At 51.6% G+C, this 27,689-nt stretch overlaps 1 protein-coding gene and 1 long non-coding RNA gene across 2 annotated transcripts in view; both read right to left on the reverse strand.

Annotated features, from left to right (window-relative positions):
• Pde10a (phosphodiesterase 10A) overlaps positions 1-27,689 on the reverse strand; it is a 267,542-nt gene that overhangs the window by 62,048 nt on the left and 177,805 nt on the right.
• Positions 15,257-25,487, reverse strand: LOC125357484. Its single transcript, XR_007212167.1, has 4 exons — positions 25,476-25,487; positions 24,305-24,306; positions 23,947-23,959; positions 15,257-15,369 (listed from the first exon to the last, which is right to left on the reverse strand). It is a non-coding gene; the product is annotated as an uncharacterized LOC125357484 (long non-coding RNA).

The following is a 27,689-nucleotide window of genomic DNA, read 5'->3' on the forward strand; positions in this document are numbered from 1 at the left end:
TGCTCTGTAAAAGCTGTTTCAGTATACATTTGGAGTCAGGTAAACATGAAGCAAAAAATGGCTGTGCCCTTCAGTAAACTGTGTGTAAGTTGTTTAATGGCTCCTGTTTGAGAGACAACAGAACACCTCCAGGACAAAAGCAAGGGACCGGTGGGGCCTGGCTCCCACACCCCCTAGCCTTGCACACACCTCGCGCGGACACACGCCTGAAACATCTGGTAAAGTCCAGCACAAGGCAAATCGGAATTGCCGACCAGGCGTGGTGGAACCTCCTCTAATCCTAGCCACTCGTGAAATAGAGGCGGGGGGGGGAGGGGGAGAGCATCCAAGGCCAACCCAGGAAAAGCAAGGGGATTCTAAGAACAAACACAAGGACCAGAGTGCTACGCAAGAGCCCAGCCCCGCCATGCGAGACCCTGGGTTCCAGAACAGCAAAATAAAATCTGGCTTGTATAAAAGAATTAGCGATTGTGCTTTTAAAAACTGTTCACAGAGAGTTTTCACAGCGTGTTTACACAGAATTGAAAACTAGGTTTACTATAAATATAAAATCAAACCTCTTTTAAAGATTAGTTTGCTCTACATACGGTCCATTCCTAAAAACTTTAATGAAAGAAAGATAGAAAGAGAGAGAGAGAGGAGGGAGGAAGGGACCCCTTCAAGGATATGGGGAAGCCAACTTGCGATCTCCTCTCCTCAAATCTTTCTTTCTCACGATAATTGACCGCACAAGTGAAACGGCAGAAGCAAGCCGAGCCCAGACCTCTCACGCAGAGCCACGCAGGAGAGGGGTTTTCTCCTCAAAGGGGGCTGAGCCATCAAATCAACACTCCCTGGTGGGGGGTAGAACGCTGATTTTCCTTCGGAGATAAGAGTGGCTCTCATTTCCTTAAAGCGTAAATACTACTAGGGCAAAGAGAAATGTGATCAGGAGACTACAGGGAGCGGCAGTTGAGTCAAGAAATAAAGTGAGCACTCACTGACTAGGGGCTGCAGGTTACTTATTTTAAAAAGTGGCAGGTTTCATCTGTCTATATACACACATATATTTCATCTATAACATATATTTATGTATATGCATGTAACATATATTATTATCTATCTATCACCTTCCCTGGTGAGCTCCTTGAACTGCTGAGAGCCGTGTTCTTAGTTCACTCTGGGCGGCTGTAACGCACTAGCACAGACTTCGTCATTGGTAACGCACACAGAGGTCCTGACCCGGAGCCCACAGCACGGACACGTGCCAAGGGTGGCGCCCCCGGCCCTGCGCGCCGCCTGCGGGGTTCCCCTACACTTCCCCCACACCGGGATCCGAGTTCGAGATCCATGCTTCCCGGGGACGTGTGCAAACCGGTGTATCCACATGCGCTCCGAGCCACGAAGTCTTCCAGAGAGAGCTGCTGTGCACGCTCTGCGCACGCTCTTTCCCGGCAAGCACACGCCGAGCTCGCTCCGCCCGCCCGCTCCTCGGTCCCGTGGCTGGCTACCGGATCCCGGGCATCTTACACGGCTCCTAACGGGCTACACACCTGTGCTTTACCCCGGAAACACGCCTGTGTGCAAAAGTGGACACATTCCAGTAGCTTCCAGGTGATCCTTTCCATGTGAGGCTTTCTGCAATTGAACACGGACTTCATTCCTTGAAATCCCCTCCTGTAACTCCACCGCTCCCCTTCCCGGGCCCCCCCACTTCTGTCTGAGCGCACCTCCGTTTCGGCAGGCAGGCTCTCTAGCCTGTGTGCTCTTGTTTCTCCACATCGTGGGAAATGTCTCCCCGGTCCCGTCGAGGCTAACTTCTTCCTCTTCTTAAATCGCACCCCAATGTTTATGCAACCAAGGAAGAATGCTTTACAAAAACTGGGGAGGAGAAGGGGAACCCCAACATGGAGAGACGAAGGATAAAAGAGAAACCAATGCAGCCGCCATACTTACAAAGCTATGGGGTATAAACCAACTGTACAACTCGGGGCAGGGAGGGAAGTGGGGAAGGGGAGGGGGAGGAGGGGGGAGGGGGGAGGCCACACGTTGGATAAGAAGTGTGCTCACTGCCTTACGTACGAAACCGCAGCCCCTCCGTACGGCACTTTGACAATAAAGAAAGAAAGAAATTTAAAAATCCATAACCAAGGCAAAAGTAAAACCCCCTCCCTGCAAGGGTGCGTGGCGCAGGTCGTCCATCCACCAACGCCGCCAAGGAGGAAGCGCAGTACCGGCAGCGCACACACCTACCTTCATTTTTGGTTTAACAAATGTCTAATTTTTTGTTTCTGGGGAGAAAATAAAAAAAGACAGCAGATGGGACTTTCCAATATGAGTTTGGTCCAAACAAAGGGCAGACAAGGAAAGCGCGCGCGGAAGAGGCACTGTGAGCTGGGACTGACTCTCAGAGAGGGGCCACGGGCCTGGAGCCACGGGCCTGGGCCACGGACCTGGAGCCACGGGCCTGGGGCGTGGGGGCCACGGGCCTGGGCCACGGGCCTGGAGCCACGGGCCTGGGGCATGGGGGCCATGGGCCTGGAGCCACGGGCCTGGGGCACGAGTGAGGACCATGGGCCTGGCGTGCGAGCGAGGTCCACGGGCCTGGCGTGCGAGCGAGGTCCACGGGCCTGGCGCGCGAGCGAGGGCCACGGGCCTGGCGTGCGAGCGAGGACCACGGGCCTGCAGCACGAGGGCCACGGGCCTGCAGCACGAGGGCCACGGGCCTGGAGTATGAGTGAGGGCCACGGGCCTGGAGCCACGGGCCTGGCGTGCGAGCGAGGGCCACGGGCCTGGCGTGCGAGCGAGGGCCACAGGCCTGGAGTATGAGTGAGGGCCACGGGCCTGGCGTGCGAGCGAGGGCCACGGGCCTGGCGTGCGAGTGAGGGCCACGGGCCTGGCGTGCGAGCGAGGGCCACGGGCCTGGAGTATGAGTGAGGGCCACAGGCCTGGAGCCACGGGCCTGGCGTGCGAGCGAGGGCCACGGGCCTGGCGTGCGAGCGAGGGCCACGGGCCTGGCGTGCGAGCGAGGGCCACGGGCCTGGAGCCACGGGCCTGGCGTGCGAGCGAGGGCCACGGGCCTGGAGTATGAGTGAGGGCCACGGGCCTGGAGCCACGGGCCTGGCGTGCGAGCCCCCTGGGCTCGCAGAGCACAAAGCCCACCCACCCTGGGGGGCCCCCGCTGCCAGTTCACTGTCTCTGCAGGGCCCAGGTGCACACGGGAACTGGGACGGAATACAGGGTGTTTTATTAGGGAGCATGCTTAGTTCTGGGCCTGTGTAAAAGACAGAATAAACCTTTTTAATAACTGGAAAATACTACACAACTAACATACAAAAGGAAGGACTATCAACCTGACCTGGTACCTGAAACACATAGACAGACAACTGGAGCTCCTGGCATCATTCAGTTCAACTCACCAAGAAAATAATTGCGTGAAAGAGGACAAACGGTGAGTAAGAATTAATTCAGGGCATAGAACGTTTTACCGTATACTTCCAAACAGCACGAGCTTGAACGTCACAACTTACATTGTATTCCTGCGTTAGCTTCAAGAAAGCGTACACCTTAACTCCAGGAGAAGAACTATTTCAACTTTAATAATCTGGCATCTCAGCACCAAAGACACTTCAAAGTCTGTTGAAAAATCTACACTATCAAGAAACTACACTACAAGAAATTCTTCCACATCTAATTCAGGTCATTAGCAAAAGAAGGCAGGCAGAAACTCTATCTTATTCACTGTCTTATCCCCGCAGCTTGGTCATTACCATGCATTACTGTTAGTCATCATTATTAGTGATCTATAAAATGAACATGAGCACTAAACCATCACCCCTAATAGAAGCACAGGGCGAGGTTCCTGTGGGGTTCTGGATATATTTCCTATCAGTGAATCCTCCTATGTTCTGCACGTGCACGAACCTGTACATATCAGGGAACGCACAGCAAGTGCTGATTCACTTCAGCGAATCTGCAACGTGCAGATGCAGAATCCATAAACAAGCATCTATAAAGGTGGCAATGGCCATGCTTCCATACTAAATGAATAAATAACTGAAACTGTAATCATATCACTGTGCTTCATTACTTCCGGTGATTTCATTATTTTGATCCCAGCTAAGGCCCAGACCTTTTACAGTGAGTACGCTGTATAATAACCCAAGCTTTTGTTAGGACCCAGGCAACCTGACCCTATGAAAGCCAACTCTACCATCTGCCACCTTACCTACCTAGCAAAACCATTCCTTACAGAACGGAGTGGCTCTGTGATGGTAACCGTGAATATGCTGAGAACAATGTGCCATGAAATTCTGATGGGGACCCTAAGAACTCAAGGCCTGTCCCCAGACCGGAGTAAGAAATTACAGATCATCCAGTCATGAGCACAAATGCTAAAAACATCTCTGTGTTTAAGAGTGACCTTACGGCTCTACACACAACCCTGAGTAAAAACCAATGCCTACCCAGAGCCAAAGTTCTGTGTTAGGCTCTTCACATATTGTTTCTGAAATCTGCACACTTCATGTCTTAAAAATACTATGCGTTAAAAAAAAATCCCAATAACTGAACATTGTGGTCTTCTTCTTAAGTTCTTATACTTCTGGATAAATGATGATACTAGCAATAGATTTTTACTTTTCTATATTCTGATATTATAGAAATATTTACGTTTTGTGCAGTAGGATTCTTTAATCTTAATTTCAACATGAAAACCGAGTTGTTGGTTTTTTTTCAGAATTTACTACAATGATAATATAATTTTGTCCTCGAACCTACTGTGTGAATCAAAAATAATGACTGGAGTTCCCAACCTTTTAAAATTATCATGGCATTCTTACAATAAATCTCAACCTGCACACATACACACAAAGTTTCATCCCTAAGTGTTTGGGGCCAGTTGGTTTGCCTGCTATTTTCTCATAATACAGAATCATGGTACACTGAAGTTAGGCAACAAATGCACTAATGTCAAATATCCTGCCCCTTTGCCACAAAAAAAATAAAACAATTAAACAACACCAGTGGAGTCTTTAACTCCCCTTTCCTGTATGGGGTGCAAGATACGTTTCTCTTCTCCATTTCTCCCTACTTTCACCCCGTTTTACTAAAATAAGCTCTTGCTAAAACTTAAAAATAAAATAAAATAAAGGCAGTCATTCTTAGCAAATGCTCAGCAGGAACGCAGAAGCCTGTGAGCACAGCCCACCACTGCGAGCTCACCGCAGAGAAGCAGGGGCCCAAACAGAGAGTCCACCGGGGCTTCCTTGTTGCATTAGTGTGCATTAATTGTACCACGTAAGGAGTAAAAGGCTCATGTTTCCACCTATTGTCTCTAAAGTTCCAATTTCCTTCCGAATACTAACGATAGGCTTGATGACAGCATGCTCGTGGTGGCTCAAAAAGACGGCATTGTTTTTCCGGTCATTTTAGTAGCACCCTAGAACTTAGAACACAAATTTCAAATTGTTAAAGACAAACAAGCCCGGATTTTCTACCATTTACTGAATGTCAAGAACAAGTTACTTAAATTTCTACGTGCTATTTTCTCTATCTAGAAAATGGAGGTAACAACATATAAATATCATAGGACCGCTTTAAAGATTAAACAGAAGGAAACTGCTCGGGATAGTTCTCGGTAAATATGGCAAATAAAAAACGAGTTCATGCTCAGTCAGCAACACACTTGTCAGTGAAAGACACAGCACTACCCTGTTAGAAAAGTAAAATCTCACTAAGACAGTATCGGGGCTCAAAAAAGGCACTTGGAGAACTTGGTGCCGTTTCTACATTTCTAGAACGCTTTTCTGGAGGGTAAGGCTACCTTGGGAGATAAAAGATAGCATTCAGGCATTCCCTCCCCTTTTTCAAGATGTACATTTCACCCTTCTCCGCAGCTCTAAAATCCAAAATCCTCATTTCCCACTTCATTCACCTGGTGCGCGTGGTTCACTGTGCAGTTTACACAACAGCGCACGCTGGCGGGCGTCCCTGGGGGAGCCGAGCTAACTCGTGGCCAACCGCGTCCGTCGCGGGATGTGCTCGCTGCTTCCTTTCACGTCTTTCATCCTGACACAAGCACCCGGGCTTCCTTTCGACAAGGTGTCCTGATTTTATAAGTTTTCTGCTTCCTTCATTGTTAGGGTATCACACTGAGCTATAAAGAAGTTCAGCAACCTCTTCGCAGGCTGATACGCTCCCTAGGCTTCGTCGCGGCGGTGGCGGTGTGGGTAGGACACACTCGGGTGTCTGTCCGGGAGTGTGTGAATCAGAGCAGGTCCGGCATGTGTGCCGGTCGTCCCGGGGGGCCTGAGCCATCTCCGCCATCTACCTTCTCGGTATTCCAGTATGAATGCCAAGAAGCATGCTGACATACACAGCCTGATGGGATGTTAAGTGTCCCCTAAATAACATAGCTTTCCTCCCCGCTCAGGGCCTGGCCACGGTGGGCATAAACGCAGTGTACGGTTCTTTCTGTGAAACCCCTTCAACAAAAAAGCCATGGTGAAGGCTTGTAAGTGGCCACAAACACATCATAAAACCTCACGGGTAAGGCACGGGGCTCATTTTGGCTAACAAACATCTCTGCTAAATAATTCAGACACAATACCACCATGTACACAGACAGTAATCTGGCCTACAGTCAAGAAAAGCAAGTTTATTAAAAAAAATAAAAACAACTCAATAGAACTGCCTTTTCCAACAGGGCCTTTCCCCTGCTCGGGCACGTCACTTAGGGAAGGAGCCGGGCGCTGCTCCGCAGCCTCTGACATCAGGGCGGGCCAGTGCGTCAGCGGGCCCAGCAGGACCCCTGGCTCTTGGCAGTGGCCCATCCGCTGCCTCTCTCATCCGAGGACGGAGTCTGGCACTTAGTCCTGACGGCGGCGGGCGCGTGAACCCAGCGGGGGGGAGGGGCGTGCGGCAGGGAGGATGTAGGTTAAAGCCACGGGGGAGGCAGGTCGGAGCGGCCCATCAGAACGTGGGATCCCACGTAACACGCGGATCAGAAACCCCCACCAGGCCCTGCACGGCTGAAGAGCCAGCTGGCCACACAGGACAGCCGCTTCTCCTCTGACGTTGGCAAATGAATGTTATCATTCCGGAACAGCGATCCCATTAGTCTCATTTAGAAGAGCTTTTAAGAAAAAAAAACAACAGCAACAGAAAAGAAAGCGCTGGTGAGAAAAGTTCAGGTTACATCTGCATCAGCTCCATTAGTGAACCGCTTTCAAACGCCGGCCACTCCTCACGCCTTGCCACCATGCCACGAGGTGACGGACAGAGGTCCTCACCGGCCATTACTCAAACAGAACCCAGGAATGCAGAGAAAGCCTCCGGAACCTGCTGACAAAGATAATCTTAGGAAAACCCACCCTACTCCAAAACTAAACATTCAAAAATCTACCCAGACTTTACAAATCATTTTAAATACTCATATAAACCTTACACTTGTCAACTGAAAACTAATTGTGACCACACAATACACGTGTACTCGGAATCACCGGAACACAACTTTTATTAACTAGCCTCGCATTTACTAGCCACACAGGAAATAACCCTGGGTGTGAACTGTACACGTTGGTCCCTCCCCGTTAGGTTTCTCTGCCGTCTCAATTTACGTTATCCCCTCATTAAGCTGAACACCTTCGCCGATGAGCCCCGTGACCCCTTGGGGGGCTCCGCCAGGTTCCTTCTTTCCACCCACAGCAAGGTACGCCCCGAGGGGCCGTTTTCTTCAGCCGCATTCCTCGCCCATCTGAGAAAGAGGCAGCCCTTCCCCTTCTTCCCTCCCCCCAGATGACCTCGTCTCCCGATCCCACAGCAGCCGAACCAAGGCCGCGCCCTCCGGCCCCGACACATCATTACCCTCTGACACATGACCCCGCGCTTCCTGACGAGAGGCTTCATTTTTCCACTCCAACCTTTCCCCGAGCTCCCCCCACGTCCTCCCTCCTCCCTTCCCTCGGCTAGCACTCCGTCCTTGCCTCCTCGACGCACATCTCGGGGCTCCGGCCTCGTTCCCCAGGCCACAGGTTTCTAACGGACCCACGTTTCCACTGATCCCAAAGTACCGCCGTCCTCAACGACAAAGGCCCAGGCAAACCCGCCGTCACGTCTATTCTTCTCTCTTTTACCACAGAAGTCGGAAGAATAATCTGAACCTTACTTCAACATCCTCAATTATAACTCATCTCTTAATCATCGGGCTATGATTTCAACCCCAGAACTGACTGTTTCTTTAAAATAAACTAAGCCTCCTTTAGTTCTTAAATACCACTATCTGCATTTTATGGCCAATTATCTCTATTTCCATCTTCCTGGGTCTTGACAGCACATTGCTAACCAACCCTTTAATTTCTTAAAAATGTCTCCTACATAACATATCAGAGAAGCAAATGAGTCAATAATCCAATGCCCGGGGCTGGGGATATAGCCTAGTGGCAAGAGTGCCTGCCTCGGATACACGAGGCCCTAGGTTCGATTCCCCAGCACCACATATACAGAAAACGGCCAGAAGTGGCGCTGTGGCTCAAGTGGCAGAGTGCTAGCCTTGAGCGGGAAGAAGCCAGGGACAGTGCTCAGGCCCTGAGTCCAAGGCCCAGGACTGGCCAAAAAAAAAAAAAATAATAATAATAATAATAATCCAATGCCCTACAGTGAATATATTCTTAAGCAGACTGACAAGTGTGTGTTGGGAGGGGAGATCCTCAAAAGGATCTCATTAAAAATGGACGCACCTAGTACCAAGTTACCATGAAGTTATGAACACAGGAAACCCTGCCAATGATGCTGCAGGAAAGCTAATGGGGGGCGGGAGGGTGGCAAAAAATAAAACATTTTAGTCAACTGATTATTTTAAGAAAGTAACAGATTAGGGCCTGGGGGTGTGGCTTAGTGGTAGAGTGCTCGCCTAGCATGCACAAAGCCCTGGGTTCGATTCCTCAGCACCACATACACAGAAAAGGCAGGTCGTGGCGCTGTGGCTCAAGTGGCAGAGGGCTAGCCTTGAGGAACAAAGGAAGCCAGGGACAGTGCCCAGGCTCTGAGTTCAAGAGCCAGGACTGGCCAAAAAAAAAACAACAACAACAAACTAACAGATTAACACTTACACCTACAATGGACTAGTCTATTTCCTATCTGAATATCCCTTCTAAATTTCTTTGGCTGGCTTAATGTCCTCTACTCACCTGTTAATGGTTGAGATTTTCTCTCTTCTATCCTCATTCTACATTCTTTTCCTTCAAAGTCTTCTCCACCCTCATCTCTTCAACTGTAACACCTCTGTGGATGACTTCTATATCTATACCATTAGCTTCTAAACAAAAACAAAAAAGATCAAATAACTGTCAGACAATTCTTGGCGTCACCCTACCTTAATCTCCCTGAATTAGAGGTCCCTCCCTCTCTAAGCCCCGTCTCTTTAAGTGAAACCATAGTCTTTCCAGTCACCTGCCCCACACCTCCAGCCATCTTTCCTTCCACTGTCTCCTTTGGCCTCTAAATGTGTATCGTCTCCAATCTCTGTCCGCCCTCCACAACATCGCTGCACCCACTTCAGCCCTTTCCCTTTCCCCTGTTACTGTCTCTGTTCAGAACACCATTTGCCACCACTTTCTCTCCTCAGGGAAAGGTCACCATTTCCTCCAGCCAAGTGCAGATCCTGATGGGCTAAATTAATGACGGCACCATTCGTATCCCCTTGGAGAGAGGTTTGAGCATTAGACAGAAAGGCACTCTTGTAATGTGCATGTCAGGCCCACAGCCAAAGGGCTGATAGGATCAGCAGCCGAACAAAGCCAATTAGCGGAGTGGGAAGACCAAAGAAACGGATGCAAGTCACGGAGGCGAGGGAGCCGCCCGCCCTCGAGGCTTCTTGTTTGGTGACACAGACATTCCTTAGTCCTTAAGCAATGGGGACCTAGGTTTCTGCTACCGGCACAAGAAGGTAGCCTAATTGCACTGCCGGATTCACCGGTGTACATCTTTCTCCTTCCGGAAGTTTCCTTGGAAAGGTCTCCTCAATGATATGGGTTCACACTACTCTAGTTTCATTTTTGGAGGGGGAAGGGGTTTCACCCTCCCCAGACCACCCACCACCGCACCACCGGCCTGTCACCCTCCCCAGACCACCTACCACCGCACCACGGGCCTGTCACCCTCCCCAGACCACCCACCACCGCACCACGGGCCTGTCACCCTCCCCAGACCACCCACCACCACGCCACCGGCCTGTCACCCTCCCCAGACCACCCACCACCGCGCCACCGGCCTGTCACCCTCCCCAGACCACCCACCACCGCGCCACCGGCCTGTCACCCTCCCCAGACCACCCACCACCGCACCACGGGCCTGTCACCACCTACAGACCACCCACCACTGTGCCATGGGCCTGTCACCACCTACAGACCACCCACCACTGCACCACAGGCTGTCACCCTCCCCAGACCACCCACCACTGCACCACCAGCCTGTCACCCTCCCCAGACCACCCACCACTGCGCCACGGGCCTGTCACCCTCCCCAGACCACCCACCACTGCACCACGGGCCTGTCACCCTCCCCAGACCACCCACCACTGGGTTTTCTGTAGGACCCCAGACCACTAAGACCATGGCATGTGGTCTCACTGTGACCCCACAGTGAGCATAGGGGTTGGCAGTGACATTTGACCCAGGGCCCCATTCTGCACCCTCCATCCGGCCACTGGGGAGAGGCCACCGGGTGCCCAGCTGGCCACCATCTGCCTCAAGATCTGGATGAGTCCAGCAGGGCTACGGGGGCTTACGTGGGCAGCCGCCCGGTCTGCCGGGAGGACGGAGCCCTTCTGGTGACCTGGGCCCCTACTCCCAGCCATTAGGAGTCTCACCCAGAAGGGCAAAAACACAACGGGGCAGGCAGGGATCTGAGAAACCCCTCCTGCGAGGGTCTGGGCCTCTCACTGGGCTCGGGGGCAGCGTCCGCCCTTTCGCCGTTGCCTGGTGAGGGGCGTGGGCCTCTGCCCTGGGGGGGGCTCTGTGGAGGCCTGGGCCCGGAGTGGGCGGGGCCGTGCAGGCCCCCCTGGGGCCTGGGGGAGCTGGCTGTCCTTTTTAGCCCACTGGACTGGAGCTGTCTTTATTCACTCATTTTCCTCGAGAGGCCGCATGACCCCACCCTTGCTGCACGAATCCGTAAGTGCTGCTGACACTCAGCTCTCTAGAGTGCACGCCGCACGCCGGTGAAGCAGCAGGGTGGGAGCGAAGTGTAACTCATCCTTGGGAAGGGGTGGTCTACCTTTCCTGTTTTTCAGAGCTTTTTCAGTATCTGATCCTTTTTTTTTTTTTAAACTGAATCAGAGCAAAGTAGAATCTCCTGTAGAAGGGAAGCGTGTCCCCCAACTGCTCACAAACATGCATCATCTTCCACTCATCTTCCCTCTCATGTAGCCCTCAGGACGTCCATGAAAACTACGCTGCACTCTTCGCAACCATGCGCACTTGCCCGCCGAGGCTACAAACTTCTCGTCCACCTCGGTCCTTATGTACGCGATAGAAAGCCGGTCTCCAGATGATCTCTATCGCTTTCTGCCATCACGCCTGGATGGCGTAAACGTCAGCCCTACGCGGACACAGTGCTCCTGAGTTGTGCACTGCCGTTGAAGGATTCAGGAGGTGTCAGAGATAGACCACAGAAAGCGTCACGAGACTGGAAGAAACGCACAGGTCTCCAGAGGAAGGAAGGAACGCACACGAGTGGGTACACACGGAGGCTCGCACAGACAGACGTACACACTGCACTAAGACAGGGAGAGCATTCCAGACAGAAAGATCAGCACACTTTCTGAAGGGAGGTAAAAAGAATCATCCGTCTAGGAAATTCAGAAATCATGAGAGGAAACGAAACAGGGCAGGAGGAAGGAGTGGAAGAAAAAGCTCTCAAAGCAAGAAGAGGGCAGCTTAAGGATACCGTGGGCCATGCCAACAATCTGGATTTTTTCTTTGTCGGTAACTGGAAACACTGAGAATTTAACTTCTTGATTGATACCAACAGATTTACATGTCCCAATTATGTTTACTTTCATAAACAATTGATTGAAGCCAGGAATGCCCTTTAGTTAGCTAGTGCAACAGAGCAGTTGAGACAGGTAAGGGACAGTGTGATAAATGACAGACAGACAAGAATGATGACCAGTTAGATACATGGAATTAAGCAGAGTGACTGAGGATCCCAGAGTCATCTGTGACACATTCTCTCTCTCTCTCTCTCTCTCCTTCTCTCCCTTCCTCCCCTCTCTGATGCTCCACAACCAAACTACTGGGAAATCCTGTTGTCTCAGAACTTCAAAAACATTAACAGTCTGACTATACAATCATCCCTTACTGTATCACAGTCTGACAATACAGTTATCCCTTGCTATATCATGGTTCACTTACGGTGGCTGCACTGTATCATGGGTTTTATATATATATATATATATATATATATATATATATATATATATATATAATATTGCGTAGTAGTTAAGACTAGAGGTATGAACCATCATCTAGACAACTATTTCTAGTCAATCAGCAGAAATCACAAATAGTTTAGGGTGTCATCAGGTAACTATTTAGTATCATTTCTAGATTATAACCAATTGTGATATTTAGAATAGCACTCTAAATTGTGATCTTATATAAAAGGAGTTATATTTTTCACTTATGTTTCCCTACAATTGAAAAATAATGATCACTGTTGAGCAGGAAAAAGTCTAATATTTCTAGAATATTTTGGCTATTAAAAGATATAGTACTTGAATCTCCTTTTAAGACTCTTCTGATAGAAGCAGATGAATGGAACTTAGTTTAGATTTAAATTTCGCCGTTGTTACTTGTGTTTTAAGCAAAAAAGAAAAAAAAAAGAGTAGCTCTCCATTCAGAAGAACAAAACAGTCATATAACATAATGAATTACATTCAGGTGGGAAAAATGGGTGACAACACAGGTTTAAAATTTCCAAAAGCCTGGCAAAAACCATTATTTTCACAAGAAAACAATATGTACATTTCTGAAGATAAAAAGTTCAACTCATGTGAAATACGGCAGTTCCCTCCCCGGAGAGTCAACATCTCCATTCCAACCACCCTTGACCTGGATGCTAGGAGAGCCACCTGGGAGGCTCACTCGGTTCATCTACCCAGAGCCTGGTCTCCAGGCGCCCTGTCCTTCACGTGAAGCCCTCCTAGGCCCCTCACTTGCATCCAGGGAGGCCAGCCTTGAGGGCCTGTGTGGCCTGCCTGCCTGCCTGCCCTCCCTGACCTCCCTGAACCAAACGGGCCGGCTTCCGTGCCGGGGCCTCTGCCCCGTCAGTGCCTGTCAGGCCCTGCACGACGGTTTCAGATATCTACGTCAATGAAGCCTTCGTCTCCTCCAAGTCACTCACTGTGCAGAATGTCAGCGAAAGAGGGCAAAACGCTTCACCGTGTCTGCCGTCACCCAGCTCCTGGTCTGCCTGTTCTACTTACATCTTTTTCCTAAAACTTCCCAACACGCTGTAATTGTTATTACTGTCATTCGCCTTTCCCTATGTTTCTCTTGGTGGAACGTGTGGATCGCAGCGTGCGAATGTTTTTACTTATTTATTGGTGTATCGCAAGCCCCTAGAATACTACCTAGCCCACACTTAGGTGTGCGACTTTCTCCACAGGAGAAACACGCACTCCCACTGCGCGGAGTTCGCCGGGTGTGTGATCAAGTGTACATTCTGTCCCGCTAGCCATTGTCAAAATTCATGAGTCCTTGAATACATAAATCCAAGATGAGGGGATCAGGAGAGACGGGAAGGAATGGGTCAGAAATGACTTGGTGAGAAGACCCGCCATTCCCACACAGGGCTCGTAGCAGGAGAGACGCCGACACCGGGCAGGCGACCCCGCCCTGCTGGGGCCCGCAGCGGTGCTCGGTCCACCCACGAGCCAAACCAGGCCGGCATTCAGCAAGCTCGCTGCGTGTTCCCGACACAGTCTCCTTCCCCGAGGACAGTCTACACGAGGGGGAAATGTCTATAGAGCAGAGTGAGGATGCACTTAAGAAATGATTAAGAGACACAACGGGCAGGACTTACTAATGAAATGAATGAATTCAGATGAAGTAGCTAGGTCCATAGCATAATTACATGAGAAATAGGTGGTAAGCTGAACTTTAACCATGTTAAATGATGTGATTTCAGCAAGTGAGCAAAACAGACCATAAAAGTAAATGTTAACTTTCTTTTTAGTTCCAGCATGCTGACACCATAGAGGAAAAAAATTGAGGTGAGAAACCTGTGCGGTTCACCTGTAAAAAGAGAAGTTTTCAATTCACCTTTTACTAGAGAGTAAAATAACGTTTAAAAAACAACAGTGACATTTTAAATAGGAGGTGGCTGGACTCGATTCAAAGGACAAAAACAAATCCTCATCTACCAAAGGGAACAATGTGGGTTCGTGCATGAGTCATGGGAACAGACAAGAAACTATCAAGGAAGAGGCTAAAATAACGAGCTTCAATCTTTGGGGATTTTCAAGAGTTTGTCTTGTCATCGTGACAAGCACAGAGGAGCTCCCGTGAACTCTGCGTCTCCTGAACTTCCCCTCTTCCCTCGTCCCTTCCACATTCTCATATTCAAAATCCAGAACAATATGAAGTGTATACACAGGCAGGATGGTGTGTATCATGTTGTTACTATCACAGAAACATTTCCTCCCTGCTCCTTCACCCGAGGCTCTGCTGCCCGACTGAGGGCGTAACGGCGAAGGGGGGGGGTGGGGGGCGGGGGGCGGGGGGCAGGGGGGTTGTTTCCACCACAAGCCACAGCGAGTGTGCCGGGGGGACGCGGAGGGAGCCCGTGAGAGCTTCGGCCCCTCCTGCCTCGGGGGAAGGTGGGGAGGCCGAGCTGACGGCTAACAGGAGATTCGGCCACTGCTGTGGGGTCTCTCGAGCGAGCCCCAAGTCCCCGCTGTGGTCCTCCACGTTGGGCAACGCTGCCTCACGGTGAAGTGCGGCTTCACACCCCCACACACACGTGTACACATGCACACACAGGTGCACACGCACACATGTGCACACACTTCCCCCCCCACACACACAACATGGCAGACTTGGTGCACTGGGCCAACTATGCCCACACAAGCATCTTTATTCCTACTCCAAGGTCCTCCATTTAGTAGTCTTACTGCAGACTTTTTTTTTTTTGCACCAGTCCTGGGCCTTGGACTCAGGGCCCGAGCGCTGTCCCTGGCTTCTCTTTGCTCAAGGCTAGCACTCTGCCAACTTGAGCCACAGCGCCACCTCTGGCCGCTTTCTATGTATGTGGTGCTGGGGACTTGAACCCAGGGCTTCATGCATACGAGGCAAGCGCTCTTGCCACCAGGCCCTATCCCCAGGCCCCTTACTGAGGCCTTCCCTCCTCTAACTCGGCACGTGTCTACGCCTTGCCGTTCTGTACCCCACAGGCCCACGCGGAGGAAGCAGCCTTCCTAGCTGGGACCCTTCGCGGTGACCCAGCCCCTTCCACCCCCGCGCCAGTCCACTGGGCTCTCGCCCACCAGTGCTTCGCGGGGACAACGCACCTCTGGGACGCGGCACGGTTCTCTCTCTCTGGCTCGCAGTGTCCCCACGGGACCTACTGAGCCCGCGCGCGAGGGCTTGTTACGCTTCGTCGGGTCTCTGCCGTCCTCTACCAGCGGGACGCAGGCTGGCGTGTCAGCCACGCACAGACCAGGGAAGGGGCTCCCCGGAGGACGGGCCAGGCCGATGGCTTCGGCGGGTGGGGGGCCGCGAGAGCCGCCCGCGGGATATCCACCGAGAACCGTGGAGCCGTCCCACGGGGCGGAGCGCAGGGCTGGCCGTCAGGGCCCGGGAGCCGGCTCCCACCGCCAGGGTGCCGACGGACACCACGGGACACCCCCACGCGGGAAGAGTCAAACACGTGCACACGGCCTCCCCACTCGCGGGGGTCACGCACGGCACCGGCCAGTTCCGGACGCGCCCACGAGTTCTTGGAGTTGACGAGGCTTTGGTCCCGTAACGTCGCGCCTGGGCGTGCCGGACCTCACTTCCCCTCCTCCAGAAGCCAGCCTCGCCGGGGGGTCCCGGGCCACTCGGATAAACGACTTCCAGCCCGCCCACAAGGGCTGAGGAGTTTGGAGGTTTCTCCAAATGTAACCGACGAATCACTTCCTTCCCCGCTCACCTGACTGATGGGAGCCCTTCGGGAAGCGCTACTAGACAAAAGGGAGATAGGTAATCTTGACGTCTTCCGGGAAGGAGGAGCAATGACGTTTGGCCTTTCAGAATGGGAGCCACAAACTCGAGGTTGAGTGACGTCAAACGCCTCCTAAAGGTCCCCGCCTACCAGAAACACTGCCGCCACCACACGACTTCCGAGAGCCAGGGGACGCCCGGGGCCGGGAGAGACCAGACGCGCGGTCACCAGAGCCGGAGGCGTGACACAGCCTTCAGAGGTCGCGTGTGTCACCACTCCTGGGAGCCGGTTGGCTAGCTTAACTCGGATGAGTCTTCATGCTTCTCTCATCAACGACCAGAAACGAAGCTCTTCTTCTAACGTAATTTAGAAAGTGAGTGAACGCTGCTTCAAAAAAAAAAAATGAGTAGGTTATTCTTAACTGTATCTATACCTTCGAAATTGTTGCTCTTGTTTTTGTCACAAGGAAAATATCCTGCCTCGCACTTGAATGTCAGAGAAATATTATTTGGGGTACTTAGCTACTGATGGGAGAAATGAATGTCGTTTCACTGGATTCCCTATCCCCTAGTCAGGCCTTCCAGACTGTTCCAAAAAGGAGTAAGATCAGCGACAACTAAGCCATGTGCACGCCACCTTTGCTCACTTTCCACAAACAAAGCAAGCCTGACTTCTCAGGGAAAGCCAGTGTTTTTCCATTTTTAAGAATGTTTTCAAGAAAAATATACACCATATGTCCACATTCACACTAACTCTTCCACGAAAAATGTATAAAACATGGAAAGTTCTAGATATCCCTTGCTATTTACTTCAGTAATTCAATGATTTAGTAATTCCTCATAATACAAACCCACGCCAGGACTGTTCTAGATGCAGGCACTATAGAGACAAACCGAAAGCAGAAGCAACCCCAGCTTCTGGCTCTGACCTGGACCGCGGCCTCGGGGGTGCCCTGCACCTCAGTGACGCCGGTCCCTGACGGCACAGAGTCCGGCACGGAGGACAGAACCGGAAGAGACAGAATAAGTCGTGCACTTGCTTCTGCAGCGTGGAAGTGTGTAGCTCATAGGAACGGGTTTTTCAGAAAACAGTTTATCCGATTTAGAGAACCGCTGCCCTTATGTGAGCATGATATCTCACTGTATTCCGTGAATCAAGCCATCTTTTTGAAATATTACGGTCATTTTACCCATAATATTCTTGCGTGGCAAAGTAAAAGTGGGAAAACCCTGAGTCACTCTCTGATTCTAAGGGAAATGATGTTGGAAGTTCACAGCATCTCCGAGCCTGTGAACAGACTCCAGGACTCCACGCGCGCCTCAGTCTCTGCTTGCTAACATAACCTTTCTCGGAAGTATCTCCCACCCACGCGGCCGAGATTTGTGAAAGCAAAGGGCTGTAATGTGTACGAAGGCTGTAAGACAGAGCTAAAACATAGGAGGTACTTACTAAACACTTAAACTTTCACCGAGATGTAGTTCTTCAAGTATCTTTAGTATAAAATATGTCCTATCATCCAATGTAAGAAAGCAGTTCCTTTCAAATCAGCTGCACCAAACTAACATTTAACACAGGTTAATCTACTGCTTGAAGTAGGTAAATTCACTCATTTCACTACAAACAGAAGTTCAAACAATAGAAATTTCAATTGCCATCATTCATTAAAATACTGTAGGACTTACATAGCGTCTAATTCTGCTTTCTAGGCAGGACACAGGCAAAAGGGTTCATTAGGCCAAATAGTTTGAAATGACCATGAACTTCAGGTTAGTAAGATCTCCATGTGTTCCCTCTGGAACTTACACACATGACCTGCATAGTCTAGTAGAATAGATAGTGTGCATCTTTCCACGTTTATTCCTAAAAACGTACAAGTTAAAGTTGGGGAAAATGTCACCTTGTTTTTTAAGTGAGGCTGAAGTGTTGCTCAGAGGGAGAATAGTTAGTTGCCTAGCATGTGTTGAGAGGCCCTGGATCTGATCCCTAGAACTATACAATTAAGTTTAAATTCATTATAAAATTAATTTTAAAAATAAAGAACATTGATCTGCTTATTTAATCAAGAGTTAGTACGTCTCAGCCCGGTATTGTAAATACATGAGTATTCCTCTTATTCCCATGTCTAAAATAACATTTATCTCTAGATGCACAAGTGCCTAGCATAAAGAGTTTGTTTATGGATCGATGGGTGAATGAGAAAATGAAATGAGAAAATTTTGAATAAAGGTCACAGAGTGGACTTTTCTGTAGGCCCCCAAATAAGTAACATCTGCAACGTGGTATAAATTTCAGGTTAAACAACAAACTAGAAAACGTTCCATTGTATTTATATAATGTTCCATTATATTTAAAACTCTGTCTGGAAGTATAAATTTAAAGGCAGTTAGTTAAGTGAAAAATACTCCAGAATACAAAATGTTAAGCTTACATATGCATGCTACATTCATAAATAATTAGCACAAAAGCCAGTAGATTCCCCTGAAAGTTACTTGAAGAATTTGGATTTCCAATTGTATACCTTTGAGCACAAGGTAAATTACTACAATACTATTGTTGAAGTCATTCCACAGATGTTTGTGAAGACTAGAAGCTCAGAAATGAAATATGGACATACGTAAGACTAGCTTCCAGGAAACTTGTCCCAGTCGTAGCAAACACGAACTGAGAATTAACTAATTTATTCTCCACAAAACCCTGTAAGAATGACTGCTCCACGGCCAGGAGGAAACCAAAGCAGAAGGGTTTCACGGAGCTGGACACACGGCTCGTGGGCAGCACAGCTGGAGCCACGTCCCGGCTTCCAGAGTCACACAGCCAGAGAGAAGAGACTCTCCCAAGTCACACTGAACCATCACCCAAGCGTGCACCAAGCACCAAGAGCACATGCTCGTCTTCTTTGCCCGGCACTCTAGGAGTGATTATATAGACTCCTTTTTTCCTTCGTGTAATGAAGAAATTGTTAGTGCTTTAGGAGGCACTAAAAATGACACCGTTAAAAAAATTCTAGACCTTTAATGTCATTACATCCGTGATGACGTCATATATTTGTTATGGTTAATTACCTCAGTTAACAAAATATTTAAGTCAAAATAAACTAGATGAGGCAGAGTGACTTGGCCCAGACACTTCCTGTAGTATTAATCATCTAGCTATAAAAGCAGCTAAGCAAGAGAAGGGGCGTTTTCATTGGGAAGAGAAGGAGCGGAGGGTGGTGTGAAAGAGGAGAAACGAAAGAGATGGTGCAGTGGAAGGACAGCGGTGAAGGAGGGGAATCCTGTGGCCAGATTTGTCTGTCACGTTCTAGTGGCCGGTGGAAGTGAGCTTCCCCCACCAGAGTCCAAAACCCAGCTGAATGGATTGCAAGCATTTTTCTACGTGGCTCTGTTGGCCGTTCCGTAAGGCAGAACCTGGCATGAGGACTGTGTTCTGCACTTGAACTAAAACTGGTCTGATTGTGGTTGGTGTCATTATAGAAATTATTTATTTATGGTTTGGTTTTGCTCTGTGAAGCCCTGTTTACTGCAGTCAGCCTCTCTCTTCCAGCTGCTGCCTGTCATCCAAAGCCCAGGTTTCCCAATAACAAGCACCACAGCTGTATGGAACGGGTCACCAGAGACTCCGCCTGCCACCAGCATGACTCACCCGGCCTGCCCTGCTCCGCAGCCCCGGCCGGGGGCCACGGCGCGTTCACCTCACGCTTGGGACACACACGGTGAAGTGCTTCCACGACTCTCCGGAGCAGTGGCTGATGGTCTGCAGCCTGGTAGAAATCAAGAATGTCATTTACCCGAGCCAAGTGGCAAGCGCGCACAGAACCGACCCATTCACTTACCAGTAAATCGCTTAGAAGACCCTGTGTTCATTCCAAGGAGATCAAATACACACCTGGAAATACACGTCAACGAGAATGTCTTACTAGCCTATAAAACCACTACCTGCCCCATAGGCAAGTGAATTCAAATCCTCACACCGACGTGGCAAACATCAAGTGCAAAATGTCCCCACCGGCTCTGAGTGCCAGTGCCTCACACCAGTAATGTTAGCTACTCCGGAGGCTACAAGCTCAAGACCGCAGTTCAAAGCCAGCCTGGGCAGGAAATCCTAGGAAACTCTTACCTCCAATTAGCCGTCACCAAAGTGGAGCCGTGGCTCTCGTGGTAGAGGGCTAGCCTTGAGCAAAACAGCTCACGGGTGGCACCCGGATCCTGAGTTCAAGCCCCAGAGCCAGAACAACCAACCACAAGCTTTAACCATCAGTCAGTATTCTCCTAGGAGCACAGGCAGCACAAACAGGAGCTACGACCACAAACTCAAAGAGCTCTCGATACAACATTTCATGAAGCCTGCGGTGACGGTTTAGGGGAAGGTGTCGAGTGCGTGCCGAAAGCACGCGTGACAGGACGTGGCAGGTAAGGTGTTCCCGGGGCCTCACGGATCATCCCGTGCAAGGCGGGTGACACCTTCACAGTGGAGACATCTGCGGACACCATCTGAACCTCGTGAGCACATTTAGCATCGCCCAAAATAGACATGACATTTTGTGACGCAGTGGATATTTGTGCTAAGCCAGACAGTCATGTATTATACCTCCTGCAAAGTTTTAAGGAAACGTGCACTGAAAGGGGATGACAGGAAGTGAGGCTGCTCTGGTGTGTAAGTGCAAAAACTGAAATCAAGAGAAGTTAGGTAACTTCCCCACAGTCAGATGGACCAGGCGCGGCGGGGCTACCGGTCCATCGGCTTCTGGAGGCAGACTTTTTGGGCTACTAGGCCCCAGCAACACCGCCATTTTAGTCTACGTCTGCCAGCTGCTTTCGGATCATGCTTACACCTCTGGCCAAAGCCTTCAGGGGCCAGCTCCACCTCTCACCTGCTTTGACCTACTTGTCCGTCCATCCGTGCTCCTCTTAGATTCAAACGACACACAGCACTGATAAAGAAAAAAAGCAGCTAAAGGTCTCTGGATATCTTACAGCCAAGACAACTGGGTCGTTTGTTATACAAATTGGACTACAGAGTCAATAAAAACAGGCCTACGAAACAACTAAATCATCCTTTTCCACAACGTTTTATGGTTGCGGTCACTTTACATGCATTAAATCAACCATGTGGCACACACATGAAATACTAATTCATGTTCCATGGTGACACAGAAAACCAGGGCCATTTAATCAACTTTTAACCCACAGAATTCTATCGTACTATAGCCCAAACCCCACTCATTATCTCTAATTAAATGTAACACGTCTTTTTTACTCTGTTCAAGCAGCTAAGACAAAATACTTGATGCTTTATATAAACAGAAGGGACCGGAAGCAGAGAAGTCCACGATCGAGGTGTGCGGGGAGAGCCTCTTCCTTTCCCTCCCGCCCTCCCTCGGGAGGCAGCCCTCGCTCCAGCCTCGGTCCCTGTGACCGGGGCGCAGGGCTCGGGACGTCCCCACCTTCCACAGACCCCTTCTACTACCCGCCACCCTGGGGGAGGGCAGGACACGGACACGAGCCAAACCCCTGACCAACCTCCTCAGCCGGGTCTACACACGCTCTCCTCTGGCCGCAGAGCTTCAGATCCCAGCGGCACGCTTCCTCCCCACGACAAGCCCTCCTGGGAACCCTGCGGGCGGCGGTGCATCCCTGGCTTGAACCTCTGGTCCAAGCAGGGGGAAGTTTCTCCCTTAGTTTCCACGTAGGACACACGCAGTGCAGTCCCTCCCAGGTGACCGGGCCATGGACTCGCCCAAGGTTCAAACGCGGGGGATGGGTGTCAGTAGCAGTCTCAGCCTTCTAAGGACTACTGTGAAGACAAAGACACCACGTGTAAAAAACGATTGAGACACTTTCTGAAGCGTGACAACTGCTTAAGAAATGGCTCCTCGAATTCTATTTTCTTATGAATTCATAGGGTTTTGCAAGTCAATTTTCAGAGAAAAAAAATTATTCCCATGAAAATAGGAAACCTTACACAATTAGCCCTGGGCTAGAATTGTTGTTTAAACAATCTGCTTTTGGACGGGCTGAGGGTATGACTACAGACCTAGCAGTAAAGTGAAGGATACATACGACCAGCTTCACGTCACTTCATCCGCTCCCGTCTCCGGAAGAGCGCGTTCTTGGCGAGGGAACGCTTCCCCTTCCCCATCCTTCCCCATCCAGCTCTCTGCTGTTCAACCACCCACCCACCCAGCACAGCCATGGGTGTCTCACTCTGGTCATCTTAGAAGTGATCTGGAGGAGCACAACGGCAGATAGCTTGTAAAGGTTGCAGACAACTGTAATGAACTTCATGCCAGCTGTGACTTCCGAGATTTCCAGCAAGTAACTCATCAAAGCTGGCTGAAAGGAAAACACTCAAACAAGCCAACAGCCAGCCGCAGTCGCAGAGGCAAGCCCTGCCTTCCTAAGGCCAGCCCGTCTTTACGTGCAATCCTACTCCCTGCTGGGCTCGGCTCGCTTTCTCTTGCAACAGGGGTGACACGTCCTCTGCTCCTCAAAGGCAGGACGGCCGCACCGGCTTCTCCTGGCCTGCCTCCCTGCGGACTCCCGCCAAGCCTCCTTCCTACGCATCTCAACGCCAGCCGGGGGCTTTTCTGCCTCCTTTTTATGTTCTAATCACTCTTTCTTCTGACGCTTGGGACAAGGAGGAGGGAGAGGACCCCCGAGGGCCACTGCTTCTGGCACAACCCACATGAATGAGGAAATCAGGTGTGCCTCAGTGACATCCTGGCATCGGGACACGGCTCCGTGGAGAACCCCTGGGACTTTACCAACAGGCTTAGCGGAATCCCGGGGAGACGGAAGACGCTTAATGAACACACACTGCCGGGACCATCCGAACAAGCCTCCTTCTCCCCGTCTAACTTCTTCCACACCCGCATGGAGCCGCTCATTACCGAGGTCGCTGGCCGGAGCACGCTGGCCTCCCAGGCCGCGCGGGAGCAGCAGCCTGCCGCCTGGGCTCAACATGGCTGGGCAGGCCGTCGTGGGAACCCGGCCTCGCAAACTCCGGACCTCATTCCCTTTCTGCCTGAAGTCAAAAGTCAACACTCGTACGGATCTCCAGCGCCGACTCTCCCGGGCTAGGAATTGACCGACCGCCTCCGGCAGATTCCAACCGCCGAAGCCGAGGACAAGCCTGTTCCCTTGGGCGCCGGTGACATCACAGTCCCAGGCTGGAACCTTCCCCTCACCACCCCCCCCCTGCAGCCCTCCCCAGCCCCAGGCCGTCACCCCGGTCACGCCCGCCTGGCCACCCACCCTATCCCTCCTCCCAGGTCTGCAGGAAGAAGGAAGCGGGAGGGGTGCGGGGGAGGGGGCCTTTCTGCCTTTCTGGGGACACAGGGCCAAGAGGGACGATAGCAGCCTTTCCAGGGTGCTAACCACCCCGCAGAGAGCCGGGAGGGAGGCAGCAGGCAACGCTCAAGAGCGACGGTCCCGGGAAAGGACAGTGAGCGCGTTCCCTGTACAGTGAGATCGTTAAGCTCTGGGTAGAACTTAATCCAGGGAGAGATCTGGTTGCCTTTTCGAGGGTCTTTGCTTCTATTCAAAACTCCAGATTTGTGTGTGTGTGTGTGTGTGTGTGTGTGTGTGTGTGTGTGTACCTTGAAGGACAGCAGTGCAGCACACTTTTTCCCCAGGGCTCCCAGCTCCCTTTTTGTCTCCTTTTACCCCATGATTATAGCAGGTACAATATTAAAAAAAAAAACTGGTATGATCTAATATTATTCCTCCTATATCCCATACATACCCCTTCCTCACCAAGAAGGACTTAACTCTTGAAACTGAGAGTGAAAGCCCTGGCCAGATGTGGCACTCAGGGGGTGAAGTATGACTTCCAGGACAGGCGGAGTCTAGAGGAGTCCGGTGGCACAAGTCCTTGATTCCAGCGGCTCAGGAGGTTAAGGTGAAACATGTCAAGTTCAAGGCCCTCCTGGACCACACATGGTGACCCCTGCCCCTTCCCTTTCCCATGAGAAGAATGAAATAGTAAGCTCTAAGGGCCGTAAGATCCACCTGCCTTCCACTCCAACGCACGTCACAGAGGTACGTACACTTAAGATTTCCTAGTCTCTTAGGATGCCACAGCCCTCTGACATTTCCAAATTAAGAACTTGCTAATAGACAACTTCTGAGTTCTGAAAACTCGCAGGTTGTCATCTGGTGTCTGCTCGTCTTTCGTGTTTGGCATTGCCTGCAGCTCAATAACCAGTAAGGCCTCTCGTGCCTACGCCACTTATGACAGTCTGTGAGCATACTGCCTCCCTTCAACATCTCTAAAGAGAAAGAATACCGTAACCCAAGAGTGATCTACCACCACGGCGTCTACTGGACTGTTTGCTGGCCGTAATTATCACTACGTGTTAGGTGGCAGAAAGCAAGGGAAAGACCCTTCCTGTGATAAACAGTACTCCCTCTAAGGTCGGGAAATACTGAGTGAACGGGATGATAACACAAACTGCCTTCAGGTCTGAGCTGCCCTCCATCGTGGCCGCTTCTAGTCTGCTCCTCCTGCCCCGCCGGCTTTCACAATCATGGGAGAGGACTGAACCGCGACCAGTAACCCAGGCCTAAGCGTTAACAAGCCCCACTGGGGTCAGCGGTGTCCTCCACGCCCGGGCCGGCTCCTCCTCACACCTGCCCATCCCCCACCCCCCCCACTCTTTCTCACAGCCTTCTCCTCAGAGCCCTCCAGGAGGCCGCTACCCCTCCAGGAGACGCAGCCCCGGAGCGGCAGCCCCTTTGCCATCCAGGCATCACCCCGCAAGCAGGGAACAGAAGAGTCAATTCACTGCAAAGCTCAGGGCTAAAACCCCACAGTTGGCCTGAGGCCTTGAGGTCTTGGGGGGCTGGTGCTCTACCCCTGGAGCCCCTCCTTCAGCCTGGCGTTCCGCTCGTTAGCCGGAGGCGGGAGTCTCGCAGACGTTCCTGCTTGGGCTGGCTTGCAGCGGCAATCCTCCCCGTCTCAGCCCCCTCCCCCAGGAGCTAGGGTGACAGTTACCAGCCACCAGCGCCCGGCTCCCAGGCCGGTCCTGTGAGGTCCTGGGAATGCCCTGGCCATCGCTTCCCACCACGCAGTCCAGTGAACTCTGCAAAAGTGCAAAGGAAAGAACACGCGCAAGCCTCCCAGGTCCGACGCTGCCCCTCGGCTCTGAGGTCAGGCTCACCGGGGCCGTGTCGCGTTGCAAAGTCTGACCTGATCCAAATCCGGGTTTTCCCGTGTCCAAGCAGGTGTCTCCATGCAGTCCCCTTATGCAGTAAGATCAGGTTTAATTTAGCAGGTGGAATTAAAAAAACAACATATTTTCATCTTGAAAAGAACAAAACGGTCACTTTGCAATATACTGACAATTCCGCAGGATGCACACTCTTTCCAAGCAGACCTCGAGCCAGCTAGGGAGACCCTGGTCCCTCCAGGCCCCACGTCGGGCAGAAGAGGGGCCGCGTCCGTCAGCTTGGGTGACCCCTGGTCCCTACAAGCCCCACGTCGGGCAGAAGAGGGGCCGCGTCCGTCAGCTTGGGTGACCCCTGGTCCCTACAAGCCCCACGTCGGGCAGAAGAGGGGCCGCGTCCGTCAGCTTGGGTGACCCCTGGTCCCTACAAGCCCCACGTCGGGCAGAAGAGGGGCCGCGTCCGTCAGCTAGGGTGACCCCTGACCCCTACAAGCCCCACGTCGGGCAGAAGAGGGGCCGCGTCCGTCAGCTAGGGTGACCCCTGACCCCTACAAGCCCCACGTCGGGCAGAAGAGGGGCCGCGTCCGTCATGCAGGGGCGACGCAGCTCCCGCCGATCTGCCGGGCAGCCATGCTGTGAGCCCAGGCGAAGGGTGTGGGGGGCTCTGAGGCCCCGGTGGCCCCGACACCCGCTCCTGCCTCTTCCTCGGGTGAGGCGGGGTCGGCAGCCCAGGCCGTGCAGCAGGAAGTGGGCGGCGTGGAAAGGGAGCAGCAGCGTGGAGCAGCAACGCCGGCGCCGCCGCCAGCCGCTCGCTTCGCAGCTGGGGGCGTCCCAGGGAAAACACAGGAAATGGCTCGAGAACAGATCGCCAGCCTCCATGCAAATAATCGGACAGTCCCCCCCCCCCCCACAAATTAACAAACCCCCGTGAATTATCATTTGCCAAACGGGCACCGTTTCTGCTTCATGAAGCTGGGTGACATGGCGTGTTCCTCTAGGATACACAGGGTACAATGACTGACAGTGCACATAAACGCCAAGCACGCTACACGGGAGGCCACAGCAAGGAGGGCTGGCCTCGGGGGGGAAAAGACGCCGAAAAATACCTAGCACAAAGGCTTGGGGCCCGGCTCGAGGACTAGCATGCCCGCCTAGCATGTGAGGCCCTGAGTTCAAACCCCAGTGTGGAGGGGGGAGGGGAACTAAAGAAATGTACCTGAAATCTTCTGTAGCGTTAACAAAGAGAAATGCGTGACACACACGAAGTATTCTCCCACCCGCCAGCCTAAACGTGCAGTGCCTGCCCAGCACCTATTTCTTCTATTGCAACCTTTGTCGTACGTAATGTTGACGTGTGCATTTGTCTGTGACTCTGTGTATGTGTCTTCCTCAAGAGTGGAGTTCCATAGGCTCAGAACCACTGCGTGCCAAGGATAAGACAGTACTTGGAACGCAGCAGCTCTTCAGTCAGCCCGCACTTCACATAAATGAGGCGCTGCCTCCTGAGAGCCGCGAGTGCCATTCGCTCTTCTGTTCCTGTTTTTGCCGGGACCCAGGTTTGAACTGGCACCGAGCTTGCTGGCTTGGCTGGCGCTCTGCACCGGAGCCACCCCTCTGGACTTTCTCCTGGAGATTTTGGAGATGGAGACCTTCCAGACCCGCCCCCCTCCCCCGGCCCACCTTGGGCTGCGGTCCTCGGGATGTCCGCGTCCTAAGGAGCGCGGGTGATGGCCAGCGTCACCGCTGCCCAGCTAGGATTCCTGGTTTGCCTCGTGACCGATACTTCCTGCCCGTGTGGACCTGCCTGGTGAGCATCGAGCTGTGATCCGGCCGGCCGGCAGCCATACAAGACAGAGACACAGAACTGACCCTACCTACCCCGAAAAACCTGCCTCTGCCTTGGTAGCCAAGAGGGATGCCCAAGAAGATCCCGACTGCCTGTTACTATAAAAAAAAAAAAAAGTAGAACTAGACAGGCCGTCTCCATGAACGGTGTACGTGTCCTTCCACGCTGATCAGTCAGGAGGACCTGTCTCCGTGGACTTCACTGGGAAAAGGCCTGGGTTATTACAGGCTGAAAGAAAGTTGTACAATACTCCGCTTCTGTGATCTGTGTGTGTGTGTGTGTGCGTGCACAAATGCGTGTAGACACGTGTGCACACGTCACACGTATATCTTGAACAAGAAAGAAAGGAGCACAGTGATTTGGGGAAGTGGAATTTCTCCTTTTCTCTGAGCATTTTCACGCCGGGTTTGATAGGAGGGAAATTCGACACCACACGAGATGGACCTCAACACGTTGATGAGCTAACACCCCCGAATCCAGCTGTGGGGTGTGCGA

The sequence above is a fragment of the Perognathus longimembris genome, chromosome 9 (genome assembly GCF_023159225.1).
Source record: "Perognathus longimembris pacificus isolate PPM17 chromosome 9, ASM2315922v1, whole genome shotgun sequence".
NCBI lineage: Eukaryota > Metazoa > Chordata > Mammalia > Rodentia > Heteromyidae > Perognathus > Perognathus longimembris.